This window comes from Parus major, chromosome 1A (assembly GCF_001522545.3).
Source record: "Parus major isolate Abel chromosome 1A, Parus_major1.1, whole genome shotgun sequence".
Lineage (NCBI taxonomy): Eukaryota > Metazoa > Chordata > Aves > Passeriformes > Paridae > Parus > Parus major.
This window is the reverse complement of record NC_031773.1, coordinates 32,656,165-32,669,922: the sequence shown is the minus strand read 5'-3', so window position 1 is coordinate 32,669,922 and position 13,758 is coordinate 32,656,165. Positions and strand designations below refer to the sequence as shown.

At 38.4% G+C, this 13,758-nt stretch overlaps 1 protein-coding gene across 3 annotated transcripts in view; it reads left to right on the top strand.

Annotated features, from left to right (window-relative positions):
* The window catches only part of GRIP1 (glutamate receptor interacting protein 1), a 310,822-nt gene that overhangs the window by 734 nt on the left and 296,330 nt on the right, over window positions 1-13,758 (top strand). The window lies entirely within an intron of this gene.

The following is a 13,758-nucleotide window of genomic DNA, read 5'->3' as shown; positions in this document are numbered from 1 at the left end:
GAAGAGAGATGGTTCCTGGTCACTTTTAAGAATAATCGATCTATTTATTATAGTAAAATGGTATCTTTGCCCCTTCCTCAGAGAAGGCTTCTGTCGTGGGTGGGTGGTGTGTCCCTTGCTCCGTCTTCAGCTTGTGAGTCAGAGACAAAAAGGCTGGGACATTATTAACTCTCAGGTACGCCGGTCGAATTATGCCTTTGATTTGCAGGTTAGTTCCGTGGTAGCGTGTGGAGACCTGAGGCAGGACATTTGGGTTTGGTTGCTGCCGTGTTGGATAGCTCGCTCTCCTGCTAGGAACAACAATTCACCGAGTATTAAAAAGGAGGAGGTTCTGTTTGCTGTGTGGAAGAAGTCTTGTTCCCTTGTATTGGAGGTGGAGGTCTTTTGCAGAGCTGCTGCCCTTCTGACTAGCAAATCCTATCTCTAATGGGAAGTTCATCCCAAACATATGACATCATGAAAATAGTTGCCGAAATAAGTGCAAAGTATTTCAGCTGTGGAAAGCGAGCTTATGAGTCTTTACTCTTCGTAAATACATCATTACTAAAATCTGTGGTCATATTTCTTTGTGTCACGAATGCGTGTAGCGGAGGAATCACAGAAATAGGATGGATGACAGTTGTCAAAATATATCAGATGTGTTTACAGATGAGGGAACTTTAGAAAGGGTCTAATCTGGCTGTGTCAGAAACTGGAAAGATTTTCTCATTTCATTCTGCATAAAGGTTGTGTCATGAGCTGTAACATGCAGACTTGTCTTTACTCAGAGTAAACAATGGTGGTGGGTTTGCTCTGATGGGTTTAATGTCAGTTAGAATACTGATTTGTTAACAGTTCTTGTTTATTCCTATTTCTCTTTAACCTCTTTCATCTTCATTATGAAGCCGAATAGATTTATATGTTAATCGTCTTACCACTGATGCTTTTCTTTATTGTATTTCAATTGTGTAAATAAAAAAAAAACTACTGTGCCTAAAGTAAATTATTGCCTTCTGAAGTATGTTGCATTGTATAGTGCTTAAGTTTAGCTAGTAATTTAACAGGATTCCAGTCACTGGAACTTTCTTGATTTAGTCTTGAAAAAATATTAAATGGTCAAAATATTTAATCAGTATTGAATTTAATCCTTCTTGAGTATGAAGAATAGATGAAATAAAGCTTTCAAGCTAGACAGAAAAACTGCCAGCGCAGTAATGAAATGAAGGTGCATCTTTAGCTAATGCAGGAGTTTAGTGTGGCATTGAGTAAAAGGCAATTACAAATACAGTTAAATTCTGGTTCAGAGCCAGTTGTGCTAACATCCCCCTCTTCTGTTTCTAGAAAATATTTCCATTCAGTTAGTCTGCAGAACGTTTTATGTACATTGTGCTATCAGAAGACTTTTGTGAATGTAAATACTGTTATTTTAAACTAACAGCTGATAGCTGATAGCTTTCTGTGATTTAGATATGGAGTAATACTGGATGTGAAATATCTAGTAATTTAAATTGTATTTATGTCACATATACAAGTATGCCTTTATTTAAGATACAAAATATCCATTTATCCATCCCAAATGCTTGTGAATATAGGATAAGAATACTCATACAGAATATAAGAATAAGAAACATTCAAATGCTTGTTTTTTGATTTTATGTTCCTGTAATCTAATTTTTTTAATTAGTGTTTTGTTCCTGTGAGAGGAGCTAGTCTTTATTCAACTCTGTGAGCACCAGTAGGACTGACTAGTAGTAATTTTCCTGTATAACAACACAGACCTGCTAAGTTAATTTGGTGCTGAAGTTTTTTGGGGGTGATCACTTGTAAAGCAAACTACAAAATGAAAAGGAATAGAACAACCCATCGAAACCAGAAAAGTACCCTGCAACCACAAACCAAACAAGATCTCAGAAAAGTGAGCAGGTAAGTAATGCCAGTTTATCCTTGTGCCTCCTGCTGGCTTTCCCCTTCAGGGAAGCCTCCCCTGCTGGCTTTATTATATCCACAGTCCATACCCTCCCTTCTCTGTCATCATAACAGGTACTGTGCTGTTCTAATTTCAAGTCTAGTTGTAGCAGCCCATTTCAGCTGGAAAAAGTCAGCTCTGGAGGTGCTGGAAAAACTGGGAAGGCAAAGATTTCCCTGTGGTGAATTATGAGTGGCCTGTACCAGACTGTTTTTCCCTAGGCTTTTTCCCCTGAAATGTTTCAGGCTTTCTTGAGAGCTCTGTGTCTCCTTCATGCACCTGTAGGAAGCTGATCAGGCCCTTGGGTCCTCAGCAGTGGAAGGAAGGAAGGAAGTTGTGGGCACTAGGATGTGAGGCTTGAGAGGTGGGGGGGTTTGTTAGAGGGGATGTGGGGGCTGTGTCCCCAAGGCACTGCAGCACAGAGGGTTCACTGGGTGCCAATACTCTTTTCTTACTCCAAACCAGTGCAGCATTGCTTTGGGGAGCACTTCAAGGCTGTTGTATTTCCCTTGATGCTCAGTTCATCTCAGGTGTCAGGAACTGGATGGCAGTGCTGCCACACTGCAGTGCAAACCACAGAATGTTCTGGTGCAAGGGATCGGCTAAAAAACTACCCGAGGAGCTGCATTGTTTTGGTGTGAGGAGCTCCTGGGATATTGCAAACGGTGATAACCTTGTGCAGACCTCCTGAGTTTGCTGCAGGTGGGGTTATTTTAGTGTATTGGTATCCTTGTTTGCCCCTTCCTTGCTTCAGAGCCCCCCTTCTATATTGAATATCTGCTGCAAAAAGTCCTTAGCGCAGCCTGTGATCGTTGTTCCTACGAGTCATGCGCTGAAATGGAGGTTATCCAAAAACTCGATAAAATCAGAATTTTGCTAATGGAAATTGGCCAGTCTTGCTGAAATGAAGTAGCAATGGTCAACACTGTTGGCTCACCTTGGCAACAGCTGATATTCTGACTAAAGGAGAATAACCTGGGATAATGTTTCAAGCATCAGAACCTGTAGGGTTTAACATTCGTGAGAGTACTTTCTGGTGGGGAAGATTCTCTTCTGAGGGGTGGCAATCAGTGGCATTTCAACAAGTATTTTTAGATGTCTTGACTGTGGAAATTATGTGGGATACTTACGTCAACTTAAAAAAACCCTCATATTGTGCTGGTTTTCAGTGACTAAAACCATATTTAAAATAGGAAGTGGAGAGCTGCTTTTCTGTGTGTACTGCAGCACAGCTCCTGGTATTCTGATGCTTGCTCTGTAATCGAACAGTACTCTGCAGTGGCTGTGCTGCTTCTGGCTCCCACTGCCACAATTATCACAAGAAGTCCTCTCCTTCTGACGAAAGAAACTGTGCTCTGTGTTAAGTAAAATATTTGTAACATATACCTGATCCAGTGTACTCTGTCAGTTCAAAAATGACATGAAGATGTGCTAGTGTAAGACAGTGTCTTTAAAATTCAGGCTGCATTTCCCTCCCCAGTTTTCTGCCCAAGGTGTAAATCAGATCTTGTTGTAAACCACCTAAAACACTTCCTGGGGCAACATCTTTGTAAATACTTTAAGAAGAAAAATGTTACTGGAATTAATTTTGTTCAATATTCCGTCTAATCAAGTTAAATGAAGGTGTTTTGTGGAACTCCTGTTTCAGATTTATAGTTGATCAAGTTTTCCAGGAGTACAGAAAATACTATTTGTACATCTTGTTTGCTCACTGTGGGACTGCTTGAGATTCCTTAATGTACATGCATGTTAATTTTATAAATTAAAGCATCTAAGTATGCTTTGGTATTGATTTTATTTTTTAAGTAGTATTCCTTCCGCAGTTGTTTTTCCTCTGTTAAATAGACCGGTTAGGTCAAGGAAGAAGGAAATACTGTATTTTTATTTTCTGCTTTTCTATTCACCATTGCCAGTCAAGGAAATTAGGTGAACTTCAAGGAAACGTTTTAAAGGAAACATTAGGAAATGTTTTAAACCCCAGGACTCAAGGATAAAAAAATGTGCAGGTAATTTGTGAATCCTGCCTCAAATACAAAACTAGCATGTTCTCATGGAAGATGTGCTGACAACAAGCATCTACCCCTGAAGTTACTGCTGTGTGAGCTTGTCTGCTCATCTTAAGCTGGAAGAGAATCAGTTTCTCAGATAAGGGAAAGATATGTTACTGAATTTAATCACGTTATTGTGGGTTAGCAATTTGCATCTGATCAAATGAGGCCACTTCACAGTGGATATGCTTCATGCTCTTGCCAGGTATATGTTAAAAATCAGCTTATTTTCAGCTGAAGGCTGAGAGGTGACTGTTCTTTGTATTTCAATATTTCACCTAGTAAGGCAAGAGGAATCTTTTTGTTCTTGAGCTTACATGGGTTCTTGGAAACTGAAGAGAGCTGCAGACCTAGGATTAGAAACCTTGTACAGAGGCTTTCTGTCTGTCTTTATCTGCTTTCTCATGTGTATCACGTGCCTCCTGAAAAGTTAAAGTATAACCTGGATGACAAAAAACTTTTGTGAGGAGAAGATGTGCTCACAGTGGCAGCCCTAAGAATCAGGACTGGGTGTTGGGGATGAATGTTTGGAAAGAGATGCATGAAAGATCATCTTTTACCCCAGGGAAAGCATTGCCTAGACTTAGTGTGGCATGTAGATACCAAATATGTTCACACAGGTGAGACATTTGGTCAGTTGTGGTATGCAAAGTGCACTCTAGTTGGTTACGTGTAAGGTGAAGAAGCGATAAGGACAGAAATGGAAGGAAACGTCAGGTTCTCAGCTGCTGACACGAGAAGCTGGATTTACTAGCTTCATTCCTCTCCTCCAGTAGCATCTGAAACTGCCACTAAATCTCAGATTGGAAAACACTAGGAGATAGATTATTAACAAAATACTAATTGAAAACTGTATATATTTTGTTCTTGCTGGGACTTGCGCCTTTTCATCTCAGTCTTGACTGAACTGTGTCTTGGACATTGCTTTCTCCATCTGCTAAACTGAGTGTTGGTGAAGACCATTTGCCAGGTGGGATAAGATGGCTCTAGAGCTGGCTTTCAGCGGCATGCAAAGGGCACAGGCACGCTGTGTCAGTTTTTTCCTTCTTTCTCTTAAAACCAGCTGGGGTGGGGAAGATGCTAACACAAGGATGGAAAAAAGGCAACAGTTGCTCCCTACTTTTAGCATGAAAGGAACTGAGAGCGGGCAAAAATCGTCTACATCTCTTGCCATCTGCATAGCCAAGTTAATAGCATTTTATGACCAGTGGTCTTAAAAGAATTTGTTAAATCTTGTAAGATCTTCATGAAGGTCTGGTCTTCACTGATAGCTGAGAGATGATCATCTCCTGTGTCTGGGTCATAACCAAGGTTTTTTCCCCTCCTGTAGAAAGTGTGAGATAAATGGAAATGAATGATTTCTGTTTTTTGCAGAGGTAAAAGTAGTTTTTGTTCATGTTTGTAAGAAATGCAGTTAAGATTTGTCAGCAGAGAGTGATGGCAGCAAAACTCCAGCTTGCCTCAAAGAACTGCGACATGTAGAATTTGAAGCAGTAACAATATTTTCCACTGACAGGCACAGTTGCTTTTTTGTTGGTATCTGGGATCTATAAAGGGTATAAGTTCTGAACAACAAGTTTTTGATCAGAGTTTCTTGCACACTGAAACCTTATAGACACGCATAACTGGAAATACAGAAGCTTCAGTGTTAGATCCTTCAGCAATTTACATGTAGACAACTTCTCTTGAGTCTCGGTGCATAATTATGTCCCTACTATGGGTTGTTTTCTATTATTCAAGATGATCTGAGCTGCCACAGCTCTAGGTTCTCCCTGATGAGCTGTGAAGACCATGTTGCTCTCCAGTGGTTGCGGGAGGTAAGGCTTGATGATGCACCTTTGCCCCACTTCTTGTATCTGAGTCCTCTTTAGCTGTGCTGATGCTTTTGAAAAAAGATGCACTGAGTCAGCAGGTATTTGTAAGGGTCTGTTGATTGTGGTTGTGAAATTTGGATGTGTTTGAATGTTTTACCTAAGTGTTTTGAATTTATGCACATTGAAGTGTCAAGAGTACCATCCATCCTGACTTAAGAAAAACAGACTAATGAGATGTGTCAGCACCCTGTGTGGATGGGGACACGGTGATCATCTGCTTAGCCTTTCATTTGGGCAAGATGAATGTGAGACCCTGCAAAATTCAGGGTAGAATAATAACATTTATATCAGATACATTTATGTTATGATTACTGTATCATCCTGCTGGTTTGTTTTTTTGGTTTTTTTTTTTTTTTTTTTTTTTGTTGGTTGGTTGGTTGTTTTTTCCTCAGTTTCTCTTTCTGCTAGCATAGACTGTGCTGGGTGGCTGAAGAACACAAACTCACAAACTTGTGGTGTGTCCTCTGGTATGAGGTTGCCAGCTTTATTATGGTTCTGAATGACAGTGATGGTCTAATGTCTGGTTTTTTTTTTCCAAGTCATTATCAGTGCAAGTTCTGTGTGTCACTGATTGTGCATCACAGATTAGAAGCAGTGTCTTTTGCTTACTGTTGAAATAGTTTAACGAGACCATTCAAATAGAAAAGACAGGTAAGCAAAGGGTGACAGTTTTGGTACCAATGCATATTCCACAAGGAGTTTTGTTGTCTTTTCTGTTTGGAAATCACCACAGGAATTGAGACTGCCTGGTATGACTGACTCAATCTCCATCTTTTTTGTGCCCTAATTTCTTGTTATTAGTAAAAATCACCACTGAGAAGAATCTGCTACTGTGAAGAAAACTGCAGAGAGTATTTTAACAGTTTTACCATCTTCTTTACACACTGAAATCCCACAGATTCCAGAGTTCCTCAGTTTCTACATGCAAGTTTAAGTCTTCTCTCAAAATAAGAGGAATTATTTCCTGAAATACAGGGATGTAATGACAACAGTTAAAAGTAACTGTCAGTGAAACTTCACAGATTTTGGTTTTATTTCTCAGTGGGGTGAGACTGAAGTCTTACCACCACTGTTTTGTGGGCTAGTAAATTTCATGTTGTGTAACTGAACACAAACATTTCCTTATTGAGAGATAGAGTTTTGAATGTTGTAAAGTATTGCCAGAATGTGTCTCCTCAGTAGCTGACTTTCCTAGGAAGGCAGGAGAATTTAAAATAACTGTTTTTGTTTACTAAGCCACGCGCTGTAGTTAGCACTTTCTTCCTGATGCAGTTTCCCAGCAGGTGAATGTGCAGTGGGACTTGGTCTCTCTGTCCCACACTGCAGTGTGTGAAATAAAACCAACACGTTTACATTTAATCAACAAAATGAAGAGGAACATATGGGTGACTGGTGTGTAAGTGAAACAGATCTTGTTTTATTTCTGTGGATATCATTTAGTGACACAGAGGTAATGCCAGCTTTTCTACAATTGCCTGACATAGAGACAGGTGTTCTGCAGTCCAGCACTTGTTTGTTTGTCAGTTTAGCAGCTTCTGCAATTGGACAGTATTCATGAGAACAATTTTTGTAGGCAAAAAAAATAAGAACAATAGCTGCCACTTTTGTGGGGGCTGTAATAACAGCTGACATGACACTGAATTCAGCAGTCAAAAGTATCTGTGTGATGTGTTCTGCATAGGCAAGAAGAAACAAGGTCATAGGAAATGGTTATTGGAACAGAAATAACAGATTTGTGGAGTATTTGAATTGTATTAATCTTTTTTTATTTGGTTTATTGTCTCTGTGGACCAGTTACTAAGTCCTTTGTATTTCTGTTGTATTTTGTATTTATGTTGCAAAGAACAGCTTCCCCTGCTTTTTTCACCTTGATTACCAGCTCCCCTTTCCTAAAGGTGAGCAGCAACCTGGTGCTGACAAGTGCTGCCTCTCACCGGAGAAGTTTTTTTGGCATCTGAGCAAAGCCAAAGCCTTTCCAAGAAGTGAGTTGTGTCAAGCTCCCTGCTATGCTTTCTTGAAATCTCTTTAAAGCATTGGTAACTGGCAGGATTTTGTTGTCTCTTGTACCTGTGCTCCTCACAACAGGGTTGAGACCTGAGTTTGAGAGGAGGCAGTTGTGGAATAAACACATTGTTTTACTCTGACAAAGGTTTAATCTCAGTGGCATTTTCAGTGAAGTATTTAGTTGTTTTTGTGTTAGGAATGGATTATTTACAAAACAAATGGGCAGGAAGTAGAGTGGTAGTCACAAGAGCAAATACTCTGGGGAGTAAAATTCACTGCCTGTTAAATGAATGCAGTTGTGCTGAATTCTGAAGGTTAATTCACTTGTGACAGCAAATTTACTGAGCCCTTGTACCTGTTAGTGGAAGCTGTTTCTTAGTCCAGGCTCTCTTCTGAAAAGTCAGAGAAGACTGTTGCCAAAAATACATTGCTTCCCTCATGTATATCTGCCAATTTTATTCTTCTGTATTTTTACATTTTCTGGATCATATTTGTAAATGCCTCAATGTTATTGAATGCATTGAGAAGTTTTGAGCCTGAGCCTTTCAAAACACCTTATATATTTGTTAAAGCTTCCAAATTTGTGAGGAATATACCTGTAATTTACTTTGACTTTTTTTTTGTCTAATATTAAACTCTCCCAAACCAAATGATATACCCAAGATGTGGGCTTTAAGTTAACTGCATTGTTAAAGATTCTATGTGCATCATGATTTGAGGAACTGAAGAAATGTCTCCTCTCTTACAGAAATGTGTTTTGAAATTACAATTTATAGTTCTTTTAACTTCACCTCCTATTAGGACTGTTTGCAAAATGTGCAGGCCACAGAAATGTGCAGGATTTGCATGTCAGAAGTGAAGCAGTTGATGAAATACTTTCAGCTGGGGTGTGGGCAGCTCTGTGGAGAGGAAGAATGAAATGGGTAATACAAAAGGATAATTCAATATCTTTATACTTGCAGTTTTTGTGAGTCAGTAATTCAGGAATGTTATGGGCCTCAAGCACAAAGTGTTAAAACTTGACTCATGTTTTTTATGTATTCATTTTTATTTATTGAGAGAACACATCTTGCGACTTAAATTTCATATTATCTTGATTTGAATACTATAGGGCTTTAGTATTCCCAAGCTTAGCTGTCATTGCAGCCACTGACAAAAATGGTGCACTAACTTGGGCTTCTCTTATGGTCACTCTTATTTCCTTTGCCTTTCTTGAGCGCACTAATCGTAAAGTTTTTGAATTTTCCTGTCTGCCTAAGGTGTTTCTTTCACATGTCCACAGATTAAGGCATGCAGTGCTACCTGTATTTATTTAAAAAGAAATAAAAAAATCAAGAATCCTATATTGTAGTATTCTTGTATTATATCTTGTATTCTAGTATTAATGTATCAGTCTGTTTAGATACATTTCTGATACATTCACTTCTGTTTGTTTCAATATTTAGTGTGAACTGGTTCCTACTTTTCAGAATACTTTAATATGAAATGAGCTTTAATTTTCAGATAACTTTCCCCCTGCCATTAAAGATATATTTTTCAAACCAAAGAAGGAAGATTCAGCTGCTGGCTCTGAATTCTATTTTCTGCTTTCATCAAAGATCAGGGTAGTAGGTAAGTAGTGCCTTAAGCTATGTTCCCATACATATGTTTCTTTTTCGCAAAGTGATTGAAGTAATTTTAAAAAACACAACCTCTAAGAATTTTGTGATGTCTTCCTCTGGTTTAAATATAGGAAGCATCTGTCTAGGTGAGTTATGGATTCCCCTGTCATTTAAAGAACCAGTCTTGAAAATTTTTTTGCCACCTTATAATAAACATCCAGGTACTTTTGACCGTCGTCCTTTTCCTCCTTTTCCATCACTCCTTTTTTTTTTTTTTTTCCCTGATCTTACCAGGGTTGGTGGTATTTTTTTCTGACCCTTTTTTGTACTTAGGCATATTTAGTTCCTAAGCATATTTAGTTCCTCTTTAACTGCAATGAAAGGAGTCAGCACAAAAACTAAAAATAACTTGATTGGTCTGTTCATTGAAACTGAACAACTGTCTGGTGTTTAAGCTGCTACTTTGAGGAAAAGTAGCCTTTAACTGAGTTATTTCAAGTGTTGCTTATTATTTCCTTAGTGGAAGTTGCATGAAATAATTACATAAAATGTCTTTTTTAATATGTATGGTTTTGCTTTCAGTTCTTAAAATGAAAATTCAGTTTGTTTATATGAAACTTCTAAATCTTCTAATGGACAAAACAGGATTTTATGAATTCATTATAGTTTTTTTGGAAGCTGATGCTCAGTTATAGACTGTTACCTACATAATTGTGATACTCAGAGTTGTAGTTACACACGTGTAAGGCTTTGCAAGGTTAAATGTAAGCATTTTCATTATATTTAAGAGTATGCGTTTTGTCATATGCCATGCTAGTAAAGTACAATACACAGGGAGTAGAAATGAAGGCCTTTTCCTGGGATTGTTTGTGACAGTATTCTTTAAATTGAACAATTTTTATCCTAATGTAATGAATCTGTGTGTTTAAGTTCAAACACATAAATTAGCATATTGGCATGTAGATTCCAGTTAATAATCGATAGCACACCGAGGATTAAAAGAAAAACAAAAACTTGTCTTGGATTGACAGTATGTCCAAAAGATGTCTGTTAGCACAAGGTGCACATGAAAGGGTTGAGCCAGCAAACTGTCCTGCATGGAGTGCCTAATCCAGCAAAGTATTAAAAAATATACATATTTTCTGGGTCAGAACACAAGCTAGACTCTAGCAGAATGAATGGATGATGCATCTGGTCCCAGTTAATTTGGTGCTCATCTGAGAAAGTTCTCTAAGTCAAGGGTCAAGGTCACCGAGATCTTTGCTGCTTAAGTGTACAGATAGAATCATAGAATGATTTGGGTTGGGAGGGACTTTAAAGGTCAGCTTGTTTGAACCTCTGTGCCATGGGCAGGGACACCTCCTACTAGACCAGGTTGCTCAGAGCCCCAGGCAACGTGGTCTTGAACAGGGGCAGGGTAGCCACAACTGCTGTGGGAAACCTGCTCCGGTACCTCACCGCCTTTTCAGTAAAGATCTTCTTCCTAATAGCTAATTGAAACCTACTCTTTTTCAGTCTGAGGCCGTTCCTGCTTGTCCTGTCACTGCAGTTCCTGATGGAGAGAGAGAGTCCTCCTCTGGCTTCCTTGCAGAGCCCATCTAGATACTGGAAAGCTGCTCTGGGCTCTCCACACAGCCTTCTCCAGGCTGAACACTCCCAACTCTCCCAGTATGGCTTCAGAGGAGAGGTGCTCTAGTGCCCTTGCTAACTTGGTGGCCCTCTGTACTTGCTCTAGCAGTTCCTGTCCCTTTGACAAGGGCACCAGAACTGCACACAGTACTCCAGGTGGGATCTCAGGAGAGCAGAGGGGGAGAATCACCTCCCTTGACCTGCTGGCCATGCTCCTTTTGATGCAGGTATTGAGAATGAATAATCCTTCTGAAGTTAGTGTGCTTAAATTTATGCCTGTGACTTCTATGCTTAAGTAGATCAAAGGGTAGTTCTAAAAAGAAACCATTTATTTTCTTTAATTAAAGATCATTCTCATGATATGTGCTAATATCTGTTTTGGGGGGGAGAGAAAGTCAGTATAAAGGATTTAAAATACTGTAAATTTTTTCCCTGTGTTTTTACTAAAATACTGGGGTTTGTTACCAGAGAAAATGTAAAATATGTTTTTATTTTGTGATATTTCTCTGCTTATTCCTCATAATCCTTGCTTGAAGAGAAGTTAAATGTGTTTAACTGCAGAATGTTAGACTTTCTTTATTTCTGGTGGAAAAACTTCTTTTGTGGTCATTGAAAGCTGTTGCATTGTGAATGTAAGTAATGTGCAAAAAATGTTTACTTAGAGCTGGCACTTTTATCAGCAGAAGTAACACGTACTGTGTACTCAAACAAGTTTGTGATCCCACTGGGTTTTCAGAGTTACCTGATTTATTAGCACAAATTCTATATCATAGTAGAAGGAACAGTCTTTGTCAGAGTGGAAATATTGAGAGGGTTGGATTTTTTTTAAATTTTTCTTTAATATGAATTCTAAAACCCACAGACTTTTCCCTACTGTATATTTGACTGTAATAGCACTGAAAGCAGAAATTATCAATATACAAAATAGGGTAGCATCTTGGTTGAAATCAATAAGAATTTTCTGTTGAATTTGTTGAAAGTAGGATACCCGTGCTGTTGCCAGTTGGGAAAGCTAGAAATTTGGCATAGATTTTTTTGAAAACTGGAGTATGGCATTGGATGGAATGACAGGATCACCTCTTAAGAAAGAGAGATTAAACACTCTGGGGCTGTTGCTGCGAATTGGCATTGAAAGGAGGAAAACTAGTGATGCTATTTTTGTGCCTTGTTCCTTAATTCCCAGGTAGTTAAAATAGGTATACTTCTGGATATTCCTTCCTACTTTGATTTTGTATTCCAGTCTTTCTGCTGACTTTGAAAATGTGTTGACACCCAGGAGGTGTTAGTGAAATTAAGTAATAATTGAAACATTAGAATTTCTAAGGAAACTTATAAATGCTCCCAGACAAGTCCAAATGTCTTCTGCTTTGTGGATCAGAAAAGAGGACTTTGAGTTCATTAGTTTGTTTCATCTTCAGAAATGGTTTAAAACCTTAAGCCTTCCTTCTTTAAAATGAGGTAGGTATTTGTGAGAGAAAAAATGGGACGGATGTGTGGTTGCAAGGTCATGGTAAAAGATCTGCTTTGCAGTTGGAACTCTCATGTCTTGTTCTTCAGTCAGTAAAACACTGTAGTCTCTAGTCTTTCCTGTATGAAGGAATTCTTAAGGTTTCTCTTTAATAGTTGGTTAGAAAATACAAATAGAAGAAAACAGATACCGTTTTTTTTTTTCCCAGAAAAAAATCTAGACTTACTTGTGTGAATACAGTATGTGGGAAAGATTGTAAAAATCTGCATAAACCCAATATTATTCTGCAGTATGACATTGCCATAAAACTCTTCTAATGCTTTATAGCTTTCCAGTCATTTAAAAAATTAAATAAATTCTCTGCTAACATACAATACTCATATGTCTTTAAATAGACTTGAGTTTTGCTATGGTAAAGAACACTGGTGTATAAGTCATTAAAGCTAATGGATTTTTATTTGTGTATGCTAGTTTCCTCTTCTACTGGTGCTTCTCTGTGTTTATTGAAGATTTCCTTGAGGAAAAAGTCTTAAGGGAACATAATTTGAACATAAATGTTTAATCAGGGGAGAGAGGGGCTTTATTTTCATAATGAAAATGTCATCTTTCCCCTTGAACTGAGGTGCTGCATAAAAGGTAGACAAGAATAAAAGCACTTTTGCTTGTCTGATCTCCAGGGGCAAGTTTATGATCTGTCATTGCATGGTTTGGGAGCTGATAATCTATGAGCCCAGTTGAACAGAAGAGAGGAAGCAATTTTTTCCTTCTCATGTAAAACCAAGGATTTACATTTAATCTTGTGAAAAATATACTCTGCCAGTACTGAGATGAGAACACCAAGGTACCTAAATTTGTACAGAAGAATTGTACCAAGTTAGAGTTGGCAGTGCTAGCTTTATGGTTGGACTTAATTGTCTTAAGGGTCTTTTCCAACCTGAATGATTGTATTATATTAAGTTCATCTCTAAGAGACTGATTTAGCTATTAATCTTGATTCTTCCTCCTGATGTCCCAGTAATTTGGGTGATGCTGGAGACAGCTTTGGTCTCAGACACCTTTAGGTTTTACTTCTGCTTTACTGAGCTTCTAGAGTTGTCTTTTTCATGGTGATGGACTTAAATACCTCAGCTTCTTCCCCCATAATGTGTAACACAACATTTACCATTTGTTTTCTGTCTGACTGAGCAGG